Source organism: Sturnira hondurensis, unplaced genomic scaffold, assembly GCF_014824575.4.
Source record: "Sturnira hondurensis isolate 20B ecotype Veracruz unplaced genomic scaffold, ASM1482457v3 Scaffold0015659, whole genome shotgun sequence".
Classification (NCBI taxonomy): domain Eukaryota; kingdom Metazoa; phylum Chordata; class Mammalia; order Chiroptera; family Phyllostomidae; genus Sturnira; species Sturnira hondurensis.
In genome coordinates this window covers 1,016,984-1,033,389 of record NW_028088290.1, presented here as the reverse complement: position 1 = coordinate 1,033,389, position 16,406 = coordinate 1,016,984, and the positions used below count along the sequence as shown (strand labels likewise).

Below are 16,406 nucleotides of genomic sequence, written 5' to 3'. Positions count from 1 at the left end.
CCGAAAGAAACCATTGCTACAGACCCCACAAGGCATCTACACAAAAGTATTTCAAATCAGCACTTACAATTATTTGTATCAGAGAAATATGTGTATTTTCACAGATTTTGTTTTCTTTGGGAAAGTTATTAGAAATAGTGGGTCAATTACACTCTCAAGTTGATTACTACTAATAAGTGCCTGTTCTGGGCAGTGGAAGGGCCCATTTCCTCCTATTGGGCACCTTCCCCTGCACTTCCCTGGGGTCTTGCTCACTGCAATCCACTCCAGAGCGTATTTCTGCTGTGTTTGAGAGAGTAGATTTTTCTTCTAGGATAGCCTAAAATAATGTTTTCTTTCTCTTGAATTCAAAGAAACCTTGATTATAAAGGGCAACTAAGTAGATTTTTAAAAAATCATGGTGCTTCTTAGGAGCCTAGTGGTTTTACTGTGGTGGGAGGAGGAGGTAGGGGCAGGCAGTGCTCCAGTTCCCTTAATACTAATTTTAAATAGATCATTAAAAAATCCCAAATCTGCTATATCAATTATGCCACCACATACATTTTGTTTGAAGAAATGTTCTCACTGTTAAAATAACATTTGAAAGCTTCTGAATGAGGAGATCTCTAAGGCTTTTTCCGCTCTGTGATCCACCTGACAAAGCTGCTCTGCGATACTGGTGGGAAGATCCCAGACTTGGGTGCAATGTGTGGCTACAACATGTGGTGGCTACAACTTAGGTGGCTACAACATGTGCAAGGAAAGGTTCGGCTGCCCGAGGCCGTCAGACTCAGGGAAAATCTGTCAGGAAAATAATCCATCAACACTGGTATGAGAAAGAGTCGTGGACTCAGAGTCAAAAAATGCATATTCTGATTTCAGCTGTCTATCATTTAGGCAAATCAGGTCATATTATCTAACTCAGATTTCTTGTCTATAAATTGTGTTAGAGGGGAGAACCATTTTCAGGTACAAAGATTATATTATGAGCTGCAGTATCTCTTAAGTTTTCTATTTTATCAAAAAGACCTAAAGCCGCTCAAAACATTGTCAAAGGCTACAGAAAACTTACTTCCACTAGAATCACCATATCCCTTTCTTCATCTGCTTCTTGGTGAGATTAATAATCTTCTTGAAAAGTCACTTTTTTTTTTTCGTGCAGCCACAGTCAGCTCACCTCCCAGCTCACCTTCTTCCTTACAGGTTTTCCTATTCTCACATTCCCCAACCTTGACTACATTTGCCTCCAGGCTTACAGCCAGAAGAACCACTAAAAGTGACCAATGGAACCACCTTTTCTACTTTTGCTTCTAATTAAGCACTCAGGACAAAGGCAATTAACAAAATGAAGAAAAAATTTAGAGTAAACTCAGGAATAAGCAATTGCAAATGTTTATGAATTAATGGGAACTGATTTGATAAATGCATGGATTCCTTCACAGAAAAAATGTGCAAAATCCTTAGCATTTTCTACTGGAATAAGTATGCTATAAATGTACTTCATATATTAGTACCATTAATCCTCAGAATAGATCTTCAAAATAGTTATCATCAGCCACATTTTATAGATGGGAAATTAAGGCTCAAAGTTGTTATGAAGCATTGAAATACCCACTAGCTTAGTGTTCTTTTTAAACTTTTCTTTTCACAACAGTCCACATTGTATATGACTCAGTTTCACATCAAACACACACGTACACACACACACACTGGTTTATCTATGAAACAAAAAAAATAAAATAACGTGTGTTTCTTTGAAAAATTATACTTTTTTATTTAAAAACACACCAGTCATGTATCCCACTTGTATCCCACCAAGGTGTCCTGATCCACAATTCGAAAACACTGACTGACCTACCAGGTTGCTCAATTCAAGTCTTTCTGATTTCAAATGTGAAGTTCTTTTCACTTTGTAACCTTCTTTACCGGACACATTTTAATTCCTGTGACTGGTGCAAAATCATTACAGAATTTTATTTTTCGGAAACTAGCAACACACTACCAGTAAAAATGACAATGGGGAGCAGTAATCTGAATCCAGTCAACAATTACTTATTGGACACCCATGAAGTAAGCACTGAGCCAGGTCTCTACAAGCAGAAATGAAGAATGTCAGTTCCAGTTTGAGACCTCCAGGTGATTTCAGCCTGGTAGAGAGGTAAGAGAAAACCTTGTAATCAACTATGAAACAAAACAGTGTAGACATGACAGTAATATGTCCAAATGAAGGAATAAATTTTAATTTGGAGCTTATTTTTAAAATAATAAACCAGTAAAATGTACTTTCAATATGTCTAAAATGACCATTATTGATGCTGGAAAAAACAAAGAGACATTCTCTCCTCTTAAAGTTTAAGTTGCTAATATACAATTTATAAGTATCTACTATCAGAAATTAACCACCTGGAATATGATGAACAAATATTTATTTCCTTTTCCCCACTAGAAATCATGATAAAGTAAACTACATGATGAAATACATCTGTTTAAAATAATGAATCATTTTTAAAAATCCATTAAACCTTTGGCTTCTCCTAATGCCCATTTAAATACCCACCTTACCTAAAAGAAAGTCACTATTGTCAATAAACATGCATTTCAAAACTTTGTTAATGCATTCTGTTTCAGTTAAACAAGAAGACTGATGTTGTTTGAGATTAGGAGAGCATCTAATCCTCTTTCTTAAAATGTGGGGTCATAAAATTGATCTTTCTCTAGGGGATAATCCACTCCTCCCCCCTCAAAAAGACAAATGAATGTCTGCATAGATGAATTCATCTCCACTGCAGGTACAAAATGTTGCCTTTTAAAGAGAACACTGCCATTTACTGACATCCAACATTTCACAGAGAAACACTTGAGTAAATGACTGGGGAGTAACCTGGGATTTATACCAGGGCATTGTTGTTGAAGATATTAATCAATGCTAACATTCTTTGATGTTAATAGCAGCTTGGAAAGTCAAAGAAGAGGAACAATGGTAAAAAGAATTAGAGGAGAATGGGGGAAAAAGAAACCTAGAAATATGGGTTGTTTTTAGCTGTCCTGGTTTAAGTGTTATTTTATAAAGTGGGTGGGGTCTGGGCTGAGATTAAGGACTACCTACCATTCCACAATGCATTATTCATCACAGGCAAGTTATTCAAAAATAAATTTTAAAAAATTTCACATGAGGGCCTGAGTCAAACTTGTTTTTCAACCACAATTTGTTTGCATGTTTGGGTTGGGTCCTCCTGTTAGAATCTAAAAATTTCTTTTTTTTTTTAAGATTTCATTTATTTATTTATTTATCTTTAGAGGGGAAGGAGAGGGAGAGAAACATCAATGTATGGTTGCCTTTCGTCCGTCCCCTGCTGGGAACTGGCCTGCAACCCAGGCATGTGCCCTGACTGGGAATCGAACTACGGTTCTCTGGTTCACAGGCCCGCACTCAATCCACTGAGCTACACCAGCCAGGGCCAGAATCTAAAAATTTCTAATGGTCCTTTATCAGAAAATTGGGATTTGCAGCCTTGCTGGGATTTCTGTGTCTTTTTCACAGGATCCATTGAACAGGTTGTTGAGATGGGCACATGGGGGGGGGGGCGGTGGCTTTGTTTCTTGTTACTACACTAAATGTGTTCTGACTATTACTTTCTCTCACTCTCTCTTTTTGAGAAAGAATTTTTAAATCCAGGTCTCCTATATTTCTAAGTAACAAGACTTATTTTAAGAACATCATTTGAAAGATCATAAGACAACTTCTTCCTGTGTTAAAGTTCATAGGAGGGAATATGGGCCTCTTCCAGATGAAGGTGAAGTGTATATTTTCTTTCTGTTAATTGATATATTGAAGTTGTTTACAAATAAAGTAGACAATAATGTAAGCAGATTCCAGGTAAAATAATCACATTTATCAATTTTTTACCCTATACTATCAATTATCATTCTAAAATTCTTACTCTGGACTTCCAGCCAAGATGTAGGCGTAGGTAGATACACTTTGACTCCTTGCACAACCAAAAGAAGGACAAAAACAAAGTTAAAAAATAACCAGAACTGCCAAAGCATCAAACTGTACGAAAGTCTGACAGCCAAGGAGTTAAAGAAGAAATATTTATCCAGATCAGTAGGAGAGGCACAGATGGGTAGCTGGGATGGAGAGGACTCATGGCAAGGTGGCAGCTGGCAGAGTGGGCAGGCCCACCTTTGAGTGCAGATAAACCAGGAGGAACAACTGGGGAGAGAGACAGACCACACAACCTAGGGTTTCAGTGCAGGGAACTAAAGTCTCAAAACATATGACTGAAAAAAACTTTGGGGGTTGAGGCAGCAGGAGAAATTCCCAGCCTTGCAGTGGAGTTATTTGGGGAGAAGCACAGTCTCCCAGAACATATACAATATCACCTACCCTCCTGGTGCTGGGAATCAGCACCGGAAGGGCCCAATTTGCTTGTGTAGAGGAGGAAGGGACTGAAAGCCAGCAGAGAGCTGAGTAAGTGGGACTGTTCCCTCTCAGACTCCCCCATATACAGAGCCACAATGCAGTGATGTGGGTTGTCCCACTCTGGTCAATACCTAAGGCTCTGTTCCTTACTACATAATAAGTGTGCCTAGACAAAAAAAATATGGACCAAATGAAAGAACAGATCAAAACTCAAAAATAGAACTAAGTGATGAAGTCATAGCCAACCTATTAGATGCAGAGTTCAAGATACTGGTAATCAGGATGCTCACAGAAATGTTTGAGCATGTTCACAGAATAGAGGAAAAGTGAAGGCTATGCAAAGTAAAATAAAGGAAAATGTACAGGGAACCAACAGTGAAGAGAGGGAAACCAGGATTCAAATCAAGGGTTTGGAGCAGAAGGAAGAAATAAATGTTTAACTAGAATGTAATGAAGAAAAAAGAATTCAAAAAAATGAGGAGAGGCTTAGGAACCTCTAGGACAACTTTAAATGTTACAACATCTGAATCAAAGGGGTGCCAGAAAGAGGACAGGAAGAGTAAGAAATGTAAAAACATAATGAAGGAGAAATTCCCTAATCTGGCAAAGGAAATACACTTCCAGGAAGTCCAGGAAGCTCAGAGAGTCTCAAAGAAGTTGGACTCAAGGAAGCACACACCAAGGCACATCATAATTACATTACCCAAGATTAAAGATAAGGGGAGAATTTAAAAGTAGCAAGAGAAAAGGAGACAGTTCCCCACAAAGGAGTTCCCATAAGACTGTCAGCTGATTTTCTCAAAAGAAACCTTGCAGGCAAGCAGGGGTTAGAAGGCAGTATCTGAAGTCACGAAAGGCAAGGATTACTTTATTCAGCAAAAGGCATCCAAGATTATTCTATCCAGCAAAGCTTTCATTTAGAATGGAAGGGCAGATCAAGTGCTTCCCAGATAAGGTCAAGTTAAAGGAGTTCATCATCCCCAAGCCCTTGTTATATGAAATGTTAAAAGGACTTATCTAAGAAAAAGAAGATCAAAACTTTGAACACTAAAATGACAACAAGCTTACAACTATCCACAACTGAATCTAAAAAACAAAAAATGAAAACAAACTAAGCAATCAAGTAGAACAGAAACAAATTCACACACACAAAAAGAGATCATGTGGAGGGTTATCAGTGGGAAAGGTACAAGAGATAAATAGAATAAATGGTAGGTACAAAATAGTCAGGGGGAGGTTAAGAATAGTATGGGAAATGGAGAAGCCAAAGAACTTATATGTATGACTCATGGACATGAACTTAGGTGGGGAAATGCTGGTGGGAGGGGGGGTACAGAGCAGAGGGGAATAAAGGGGAGAAAAAAATGGGACAATTGTAATAGCATAATCAATAAAATACATTTTAAAAACCCTAAGCATTAAAAAAAAGTAAAAATCTTACTCTACCAGCACTTGAGATGCAGAGGAAAATTAATTTAAAATTACATTAATTTACATAGTCTTTCTTATAAACTCATATCATGTCTAGGAATTCAATCAATCAATCAAAAAGTATCAGTGTTTTGCATTCATCCATGTCAATAATAATTCAATATACTTTTTTCAAGAGTATTGTAATTGCATTATGTCATTCAGAAAGACAAGGAAATGTAAGTTGTAGTCTTTGCCTTAAACAACTTAAAAGTCAAATTAGAGGAACTTGAAAAAATACAAAGTAAATAATTCAGAAATATTGACTTTGGTGCTGAATCATGAAATACTACAAAATATGAGTTCAGGGTTCAAATGAACTCCTGCTTCCATTTGAGATGCTGACTACAACCCTACACTGCATGATCCATTGAACAAAACTTCATTGAGCACCTAAAACAGTATGTCAGGCACTGTTTTAGGTGCTGGATTTCCTCAATGCAGCAATGGTTTTCTGGGGATCAACTGGTACTTTCAGCTGTAGCCGGGCAGGAGAATCTGTCACCTACTCAAAAATGAGTCATTCAAGGTCAGTTTGAGATGACTCAACCAACCAAATCAGACAGTTAGCATATGGCATATTCTCAAGCCAAACTTCAAGGTAAAGTTTGTGGTCCGTTTCTGCCTTGACCCAGTGACAATGGGCTCAAATTGTTTCCTATTATGGACGTAATCTCAATGCAGGAGCCAGCAATCGTGAACAAATACTTCCCTCACAAAGTTAATGGAAAGGGCGTGGGGCCTACACTATGGATAAACAACCAGCAATGTGGGTAGAAGAAATTCACTATTGGAGATGAGTCTATTTTATGGAATATTGGTTATATACTTGAACTCCAGGGGAAAAAAAGAACAGGAGTTCTCATGAACAATAAAACACCAACCAGATGGCAATTATATAAATGTTCGGCTATTTGGAAAAATCTAGAATGGGGCTCAATATTCCTAACAAGAATCTAAGTGCTGAGATTGTCTGCAGTAATCATAATCTTATATATAATATCATTAGTCTTTACCATTTTATTTGAGGCCAGTAATATATATTCAATAAATGAGATTATGTGAATGAATAAATGGCCGAAGATCTACCTTAATAAATTGACATAATAAAAGGATAACTTTTTATTTAACTTAATTTTTATGTAAAATAGGTGAGTTAAAGTAAATCATATCTACAGTAAGATTATCTTTGTATAATTAGAACAAGTATGCTGTGAATTAATGATACTAATGATACTTACATGCATAGATCTAAATCTAAGTGACCCCCCCAAATAAATTCTTAGCCTACTTTCAATCTGGTAAAGCTGTCAACTGTTCCACTTTCAGTGCGATTTAAATAGTACATGATGTGGCCAAATCATCCTAGTTTGCCTGGGACTGTCCTAGTTTCTGATAGCCCAGTGTCCTGGCAACTCCATCAGTTCCAAGCAAACAGAACATCTGGTGAACCCTGTAAGTGTTAGAAGGGAATTTTTTGTTTTTGAGACTGTATGGGTGCTTTTTTCAGATGGTCAGTGATCAGAGAAGATGGCGGGTTTATACCCTAATAGATTGTCTTAAATTCCATTTTAAACCAACCCTTTTTATAACAAGAAGAAATGTGTAGGGAAGCAGCTTAGAATTCAGGGGGAAAGTTAATCAGATAAGAAGCTGCAGGGTTCTTTCATCTGTGCTCTGGGCAATGAGCCTCTCACCCTGGAGAAGTGATTTTTAATTTGAAACATGTGGATATGCTGTGGCACCTCCAAAAGGCTGTAAACAGGCCTGAACAATCGATGATTGTGTTATCAATGTATGTTGCACTGTTGGTAGTAGAGTGTCCTATTTTGTATAGGACAGAGAGCCTCATTTAAACTCATTCATCAACTATTTCTAGGATGGGAAGTTAATCATTAAAAAACTGTAAGAAAACTATAAGGGGACTTTTAATTTAAAGCACATAGGTGTGCTGTAGGCACTGACATAAAAGAAATGCTAAAATAATGAAAGAACGCTATATTTTTTTTCAAGAAAATCCACCATGTCACCAATTTTAATAAAACTGCTTTGATTTTCAAGACTCCTTGAAAGTGGAATATGTGTGCATTTAAAAATGGAGTAGAAATTGGCATTAGAGAATGGGCGCTCAGAGTACTAAAAATAAATATTTCCATTATTTGTGCACTTAGATTATCCTGAAAATTGATAAAACAAAGTTATACCACTTTTATACTTGTTATAACCATAGTGATATACTGAATTTAAGCCTCAAAGTAAATCCCAGGTTTTGAGTTTTTAAGAGACTATTTAACAAAGGAGCAGCAACTTCAGAAAGAAACACAAATAAGTAGTAATGTTGGCTTCACATTTATTTTGTGTTGTCATGGAGCTATCTGAAGGTCAAGGTGCAATGAAAAGAATGTAAGGTAGGACTGCGTGCAGGGAGAGGTTTTTGACAGTTGTGCCGAGAGACTGCAGAGGATGCTTAGAGGAAGCAGCTTTGCTGAATAGATGGCTGAGGAGTCAAAGAAACATGGAAGTCCCATGATTCCTCAGTGGAAAGCTGTACAGAATCAGGGGCTGGGAGGGAAGGAAAGGGATATATAACCAGATTATGATAAATGCAGAGGCCTGAGAAGGTTCTAAGGAAAAATAAGCCAACCACTCTGTCCAGTGTGCTAAATATTTTGGCGGAAAGCCAAATGGCAAAACGAGAGCTTTGCCTTTGCCACTGGAAGGACAGTGAGACCTGTGACAAGGGTTAGCTTTCACCGAATCAGGGAAGGGCAGCACAGACCAGTTGGTGGCATCAGTGGAATACCAGAAATGTACGCAAGGCCACTTGGGTTATCAGTTGAGCCAGGTTGTCAATTCACTGTTGAATAACTTCACTTCTAGACTATCTCATTCATAATTTATAATTAAATGATATTAAGAAACTTTTACATAAATATAATGGAGCCAGTGCTATGAGCTTCATTCTATGAGAAATAATTACATGAAGTTAAAGCAACAGATGGGCAGTTAGAGTAAAACAGAAGCAAAGGTATTCTCTGTTCAAACACTGCCAACTCTCATCACTTGTTCTCCAAAGCAGGAACAGACAGCAAACAATCCCACTGATGTGCCATAGGCTGTAGGAGTTTATGTCCCCATAGGGCAAGGCCGCCACTCAGATCCTCGTTTATAATGACTTTTAAGTCTGGTCTGAAAGTGGCTTCATTAATACAAGACACTAAAACTGTGCTGCTTCTTTTTGTCTGTGTTCAATAAGTAAGCATTTAGTTTAAGTTTTATAAAAAAATGCAAAATCCTTTCTGTGCTACCCAACTGTTCTCAGTGATTCAGGTTAAATCATTCAGGTTTATTTATTTACTTTAAGTGATTTAGCCAAAAATTTGAATAACAATGATACTATACTTTAATTTCTGTTCTCCTTTTAAAAACATTCCAAACGCATTTCAAGTTGTAGCTAAATGTTGTAAAGGCACATGTGGAAGTTTCAAATTTTCATTTGCATCATGACTTTCCATAGTTTTACAAAGGTTTAAGAGCTTGACAGCCAACTAAATGGGTGTTTAAATCTTATGCAAAGTTGAGAGAACGGGTTAGTGATTCGGGATTCTTTATTGAGCTGTTATGAAGAATTGGCGAAGCTGATGGGCCAGATTAAATGCACTATGTTCATTTATAGTTGGTCAAAATGATTCTAACATATTCCTAATGTAAATCTGCCATATATTTGATACAAAGTAGCTGACTTATTTCAGTCTACCAAGGTACCAATAAATAAACATTGTTGGAAAACTATAGAGATTCTGGAACAACATGTGCAGTATCTCATCAGTAAAAACCTATATTTTTATAGGAACACTTTCTATATTATATTTGGACATATTTTAATAACTTGATACTCTAAAAACATAGGCATTCAAAAGCAATATTCCTAGGATAACCTGTTTTCACCTTGTGGGTAATGTACTGACCCAGAGGAATCTGGCCAATTAGTAGATATACAACTCTAAGTAGAAAATGTTAAGGGAGACATTTCTCAATAACACATAAAAATTATAGGAACAAATAGGTAAAGCTAAACAGTAGAACCCCAATTCTAATCATCATTCTTTCATTTTTCTGCCATATTTTCCCTTGAATAAACAAAGCTATATCTTTTAACTTACCACTGTTCTGCCTCCTAGTTCACCCCAAGCATTTCATGCCTTCTTATTTTCTCCATGGTGCCCATGTAAGTGGAAGGGTCTTAACACAGCCAACCTATTTTGAAGGCTTCCAAAATCCTGCTGATAATAGGCACAATGTCTTATTTTATAAGTATCCTAAGTGAAACCTTTGTACTGATAAAGGTCACTCTCAAAGTTAACAATTGCAGTTAAAAATTGCAGCCACACAAATCTAATTTGAAAATATGCTGAGACATGTCTAATTAGTGACAAATTACTCATTTTTTCATTCAATAACTACACTTTCAGAGCCAACAATGCACCAGGCACTATTAGTGTTTTAGGAGTTGGAGAAAAAATGGTACACGAGAATGTCAGTAGTTGTCCTCTTGAAGTTTATTTTCCAGTGGGAAGTTCAAACAATGATAAAAAATAAAAAAGGATACTATCTAATCATTTACATAGCACTTACTAGGTGAGTCCTTTATTATAAGCATGTTATACATTTTAACTCATTTTATCTTTGTAGCATTCTATCAGAATTAAACAATGTCCCTATTTCAAAGTTTAGGACACTGAGGAACAGAGATAGTCAGTAAATTGTCCAAGGTCACGGGGCTAGTAAGTGGCTACATCCAGCAATTTGGGATCCAGATTTTATGTGCTTAATCATTCTACTATATTACCTCTCACTAATGGTAAATAAATATTTATACAATGTCAAGTAGAGATACATTTTATGGATGAGTGGAGCACTATAAGGAAATAGAAAATGTTGGAGGAAGAGGGATACTACTTTAGATACTCAAGGAAGGTCTCTCAGAGGAGGTGATATTTGAGGAGAAACCTGGATGGTGAGAGAGAGGGACTTCGGAGAAGATCTAGGCAGAGAGCATTTCAGAAGGAACAGCCTGTGCAAAAGACCCTGAGATGCGACAGACTAAGAGTGTCAAGAAAGAGTAAGGTGGTCAGTGGTTAGGGTGGAGTGAAGGAGCAATCTCCAGGGGGTAAGATTTTATGCAAGGCCTTGTAGTTATAAATAAATGGCTTGGATTTCATTGTGAGTGTTATGAGAAGTCATTTAACGGGCTTCAAGGAAGGGAGAGACATTTGATTTATTTTATAAAGCTTTCTTTGATTGCTTTGTTAAAAATAGAAGGGCTAAGGATGAGACCCTTAAAAAGTGTAGTGTATACAGGCTGATCAGAGGAGAAGGAACCAGCAAACGAGCCTCAGAAAAAGTAACCAGTGAGATATGAGGGACATAGAAACAAAGGTGGAGATTGTTGGTAACTTTGACAAGAGAGACTTTGTGGGTGGGGAACAAGAACTTAGTCTGAGGAATTGATTGGAGTGAAAGAGGTGGAGGAAGCAAGTACTAACACCTCTCTCAGGAAAGAACACTTTCAGGGAAGTGGAGAAACACTGTAGCAGGTAGAGGCATTTTTTTACTATGAAAGCAGAGAGTTCAGGATATTCATATGTTGGTGAGAATAAGCCAGTGGGAGGGACTGAAAAAACAAGAGAGAACAAGGGACACTGAGGGTAACTGAAGAGGCACAGTCTTGGGTGTGAGGAAAGAATTGGTCCTTAGGAAGAGGGTCCATTGCTTGTAACAGCAAGGCCAGCCGAGCACTGGGTGTAAATGCAGGCAGACTGGTAGATCTGATGGTGTGAAGATGAGCTAGTTTTCCTCTGTCTTCTAGTTTCATGGTGAAATAAGAAGCAAAAGCACCAGCTTTGAGTGAGATGAAGATAGGGAGTACTGAAGAACTGAGGAGTAAAGAAATAGTACAAAAAAAGGCACATTAGAACACAAGAAAGCAAATCAAGTAGGAAAGGCAATTGAATTTCAGACCAGTACTGCTGGTCCACTTAAGATTCGAGTTTAAGCATTTTAACTGAAACTAGCTGTGCTAGAAAGTGGATATTTTGGTTCTAGCATCAATTTTGCAACTGACTGAGCAGCTCCCTTCAAGAACACCTTTCTGGGCTTCAGTCGCACAAGTAAAGTGAGAAGGTTGTAGATCTGCACCATTGGTGGCACCCAGGAATGCGTGGGGTACTTTGGGTTGTCCCGAAGACCACTGGCATTTACAACTCCAGGTCTGGGGGTGCTCCATGTTCCTTAGTGCATGGAATGATCTCATGAGACAAATGTCAATTCCTCCCACATTCCAGCACTACCCACCTCTGGAGAGAAACACTGGACAGAGAGTCACACCAAGCATCCTCCCAAGTCTGAGACTCTAATAGTAACTTTAGGTGTTGATGTCAGGGGAAGCTACCTCACACAGAGGGATAAACGGTACATCCATTAATTCACAGTTATCAATTCTTACACTTGTCCCTAGACTGAAAATAGGTGGCTAACTGCATAAAATGAACAGAAGTTGAGTTTGCCCTTGTTATTTCTTTATGCATTAGAGGTACTAATGAGCAGTGAAACAGTCCAGAGATTACAGCTGGGGAAAAAAAAAAGAGCTAGAACAGGGTGATCCAGAAATGAAAAACCAGCCCTCATTATTACGGAAACCATCATCATTAACTATCACAGTAATTAAACAGAAGTGCTGCCGGCAATAGCACCTGAGAGTTGCAAAGAAAGTTTGCACTCACGTATTGTCAGTGCAGCATTAGCTATCTCACCACTGTAAAATGACAAAATTTAATTTTAGTTGCATTGACCATAAGGCCCCCAACATGAACTGAGAATTAGTTGACAGGGACAGGACAATTATTAAGGACGACACACCAAACTGTACTTGAATGATCAGCGGGATGCTGCAGGCAGTGCTGGTGGTGACCTTTCCAGTTGACACCTTCATAAATGGTGTGCAAGAGAAAACCAGCGTGTGAATGGCTTTCCAAACGACTCTACTGTGGGAGTTAGCCCAAGTGCAAATTTCCAACAGCACAGTAATAACTTAAGTAGAAAAAACATGGACCTTCCTAAGAAGATGTAAAATTCAAGGCAGGCAATTAATTATATAGTGAGATAACTCAGAAAGATGGGGAAAATTCTAGGTGAAAAATCTTAAATGAGTAGAACACTAATTTCTAAAAAAAATCAGTAATCACACAGTTCTCAAATAGTTTTGTTGTGGACATTTACTGAATAAAAATGCCTGTCAGATATTATATGTATAGTATTGTTTCATCTATAGAATCTAATCAAATATAGTAAAAACACAAAAATAACCAATGTGCCTTTTTCTGACTTTTCAAAAACTTAAAACATTTTGGTACATTTTTTTAGGTAAAACACACACAACGTAAAATTAACAACTTTTTAGCAATTTAGTGACAACTGATACTGTCATACTGTGGTGCAACCGTCAAATCTCTCTAGTTTCAAACATTTTCATCACTCCCAAAGGAAGCCCTGCGCACACCGAGCAGTTGCTCCACCTTTCCACCCCTCCCAGCCTCTGGTGACTGCCCATCAGTGTTTTGTCTCCAAGGACTTATGTGTTCCGGATATTGCATTTAAACAGACTCATACGGTATGTGACCTGTGGTGTCTGGTTTCATTTCCTCCGCTCATCCACCTTGCAGTATGTATCAGTACCTGCTTCATTCTTATTTCTGAATAAAAAGCTCAAGGGTGAAGCTTATGTGCTTTTGAATATCAGTGTCAATGTCCAAGCATGGCACATACCATCCTCCCGTTTCTGAGTGACAACAGTAAGGAGAGTCCAATAGAAATTCAGCAAAACTATCCTGATTAATACAACTCTTAAGAGTGAAAAAGAGCTTATTTTATTAATTTTACTACCAGGAATCATTCATGAAATGGAAAATGTTACCATTAGAAAGCCCTCTCTTTACTTCTTAGTGACATTTAGATCTTTACTAATGAGATATGATAAACACACAGTAGTCACTGATGAGCTGACAACTTTGGAATCCCCCTGGCTCGCATGTAGAAGGCACTCAGAAAACGTTAGAAAATGACTGCTGGCGAATTGCAGTAGAAATCAAAGAGACTATATGTTTTTTTTCAGTGTGTGAAAAACACTTTTCTTCCAACCGGGGCTAATGCAATATAGTTGACATGAAAAGGGGGTGTTGTTTCTTTCTCTAGGTTCAATTACATTGATTCTCAAAGTGATCACAGACTTGCTTCTAAACTGGTGCACACTGGGGCTGCTGGAAGAGGTTGCACTTGCATGGAATATCCTGAATAGGCGATAGAGAGAAAATTCCTTGCAAGCAATACTGTTTAGAGGTGAACGGACAAGGTGTCTGTTTATATTGCCTGACGAAGTCATCTATGGGGACTCTCCAGTTTCATCTGCACAGGTAGAATGCACAGCAGGGGCTTGTCATCCAGCCTCTGAGGGTGGTTTTGCTTTCTTGTGTGATGCCTGTTTGCTTCAGTGCTTCCCTCCACTGTGGTTATCGCTTTGGGAAGGAAAATTCACTAGAGCCACAAATTAGGCCTTTGAGACACTGTGTGATCCATGTGAGTATTTGTTATTTAACTAATTTAATAAAATGTGAAATTATTATGACTTCATTTATCTCTTTGCTTTTGATAGGCATTTACGAAAATAAGTATTGAACAAATACTTTTTTCTAATGTAAAGAAATAAGCTGAACATAAACTCAAATAAAACAAAGACAAAAGTTCCCAGGTGAAGGAATTGAGCAAAAAAAAAAGAGAGAGAGAGATGAAAAAACTCAGGGACACTGACAACTGTGGCGACTGCCAGGGGGAGGGAGTAGAGGGAGGCAGAAGAGGGTAAAGGGAGCGTAAGTGGTGATGGAAGGGACTTGCCTTGGGGTGGTGAACACACAGTGCAGATGATGTGCTGCAGAATTTTATACCTGAAACCTGCATACTTTTCTTAACCAGTGTCACTCCAGTAAAGTCAATAAAAAGGAAAAATTAAAAAAAAAGAAAAAGAAATATCCTGAATAGGCTGTAGGAACAGTCAGAGATGCTCTTCCTCCCTCCTTTTTAATCTACATATCCATCTTCTAGACTCTTTCTTCTAACTACATCTAGAACAGAATTTCTGTTTTCATTTATTCTCAGAGACAAAGTAAAATAATTTATGAAACAGAATACTGGTGATTTTCTATGCAGTGATCTTAAGTCATATTTTTCCTATTATTTGATTTATATTCTGATGATTTAATTGAATAAATACATTCTTATTATGAAACTGAAATAGCGAACTCTTTTTAAGAACCTCAGTCAATTGAACTGAATTAGAATAGCAATCTGACTTGATTTTGTAATGATACTCCTTTTTATGCGGCAGGAGTTTTCAGAAAGAATACTAAGAAGCTGAGAGACCATTTACAACATATACATTTTTCTCCAAGGACACATTATTTTGTTCTGTCTAGTATTTGGACAGAAACATTATGCAAAATAACTGAAATTTAACTCTGTTTGTGCCTGTCCCTTGTGAATGTGCATTTTAAATATTGTGGTCATTTCACTTGCTCACTTACGTGAGATGGCAATTCCTCCCTGCAGAAATGGATAGTGGCCCAAAGAGGGTCTTTAACATAATTAGCTTATCACAAGAATGATCCAAATCTGTGTACTTTCCCTATGAAAATGTGCTAAATAGCTGAACTGCTGTACACTGAAGATAAATCATTTATGTTTTAATGTAATTGTAGTCATTTATGAAAACCATTTTGCATCTACACAAAAATAAACTTTTGGGGCCATATCAGTTGTTTAGAGCATACTGTGTAGTAAAAGGTATAGGACAAGAAGCACATATATTCAAAAGAACAGGATTTTATAAGCACTTCTGTAATTCAGAAAAATCTACCCCAATATGATGCTGAGATACAAAACAACACATGGTCAGTGCAAAAGTTGATGAATCTATAAAACTGGAGGGAACAATGCCCCAATCTCCTGAGGCTGCTGGGCAGTCCTGGCTATAAAAGAGATTTACAGTCCAGCAACGGGCAGAACAGACATTTATGAAGGTAGAAGATTTGTGAATTATAGAAGAAGCAAAAGAGGCCACCAAAAGAGGAGGCAGGAGGCTTTTCACAAGATCAACTGGCTGGAAGCCCACCTTATCCATCATCCAACACAACACCAAATACTTCAAATTCTGCAGCTGCAAACACTGCCCTGTATGGATCACACGTTTTCCTCACAACTGGGTTTTGACTGTCGGGGGATGATTACTAGAAAGGAGGAAGAAAGCTTTATGCTTCTGGGAAGTGGAGTTCTGGTAAAATGACAGCTACCTATTTGCACAGGAACTTTCACAGTTTGGTTGGTCAGTGTTCTTCTCATTCACACACGCACTGATGATCTTTACCAGTGATTGTGTTTTAACTACTTAATTTTACCTAATGTTGGTCCAAGAGTGATGAAGTAA

General features: G+C 37.7%; 1 protein-coding gene across 2 annotated transcripts in view; it reads right to left on the bottom strand.

The window, feature by feature from the left end:
- The window catches only part of PDGFD (platelet derived growth factor D), a 250,591-nt gene that overhangs the window by 122,878 nt on the left and 111,307 nt on the right, over positions 1-16,406 (bottom strand). The gene's annotated exons all lie outside the window — the stretch shown is intronic.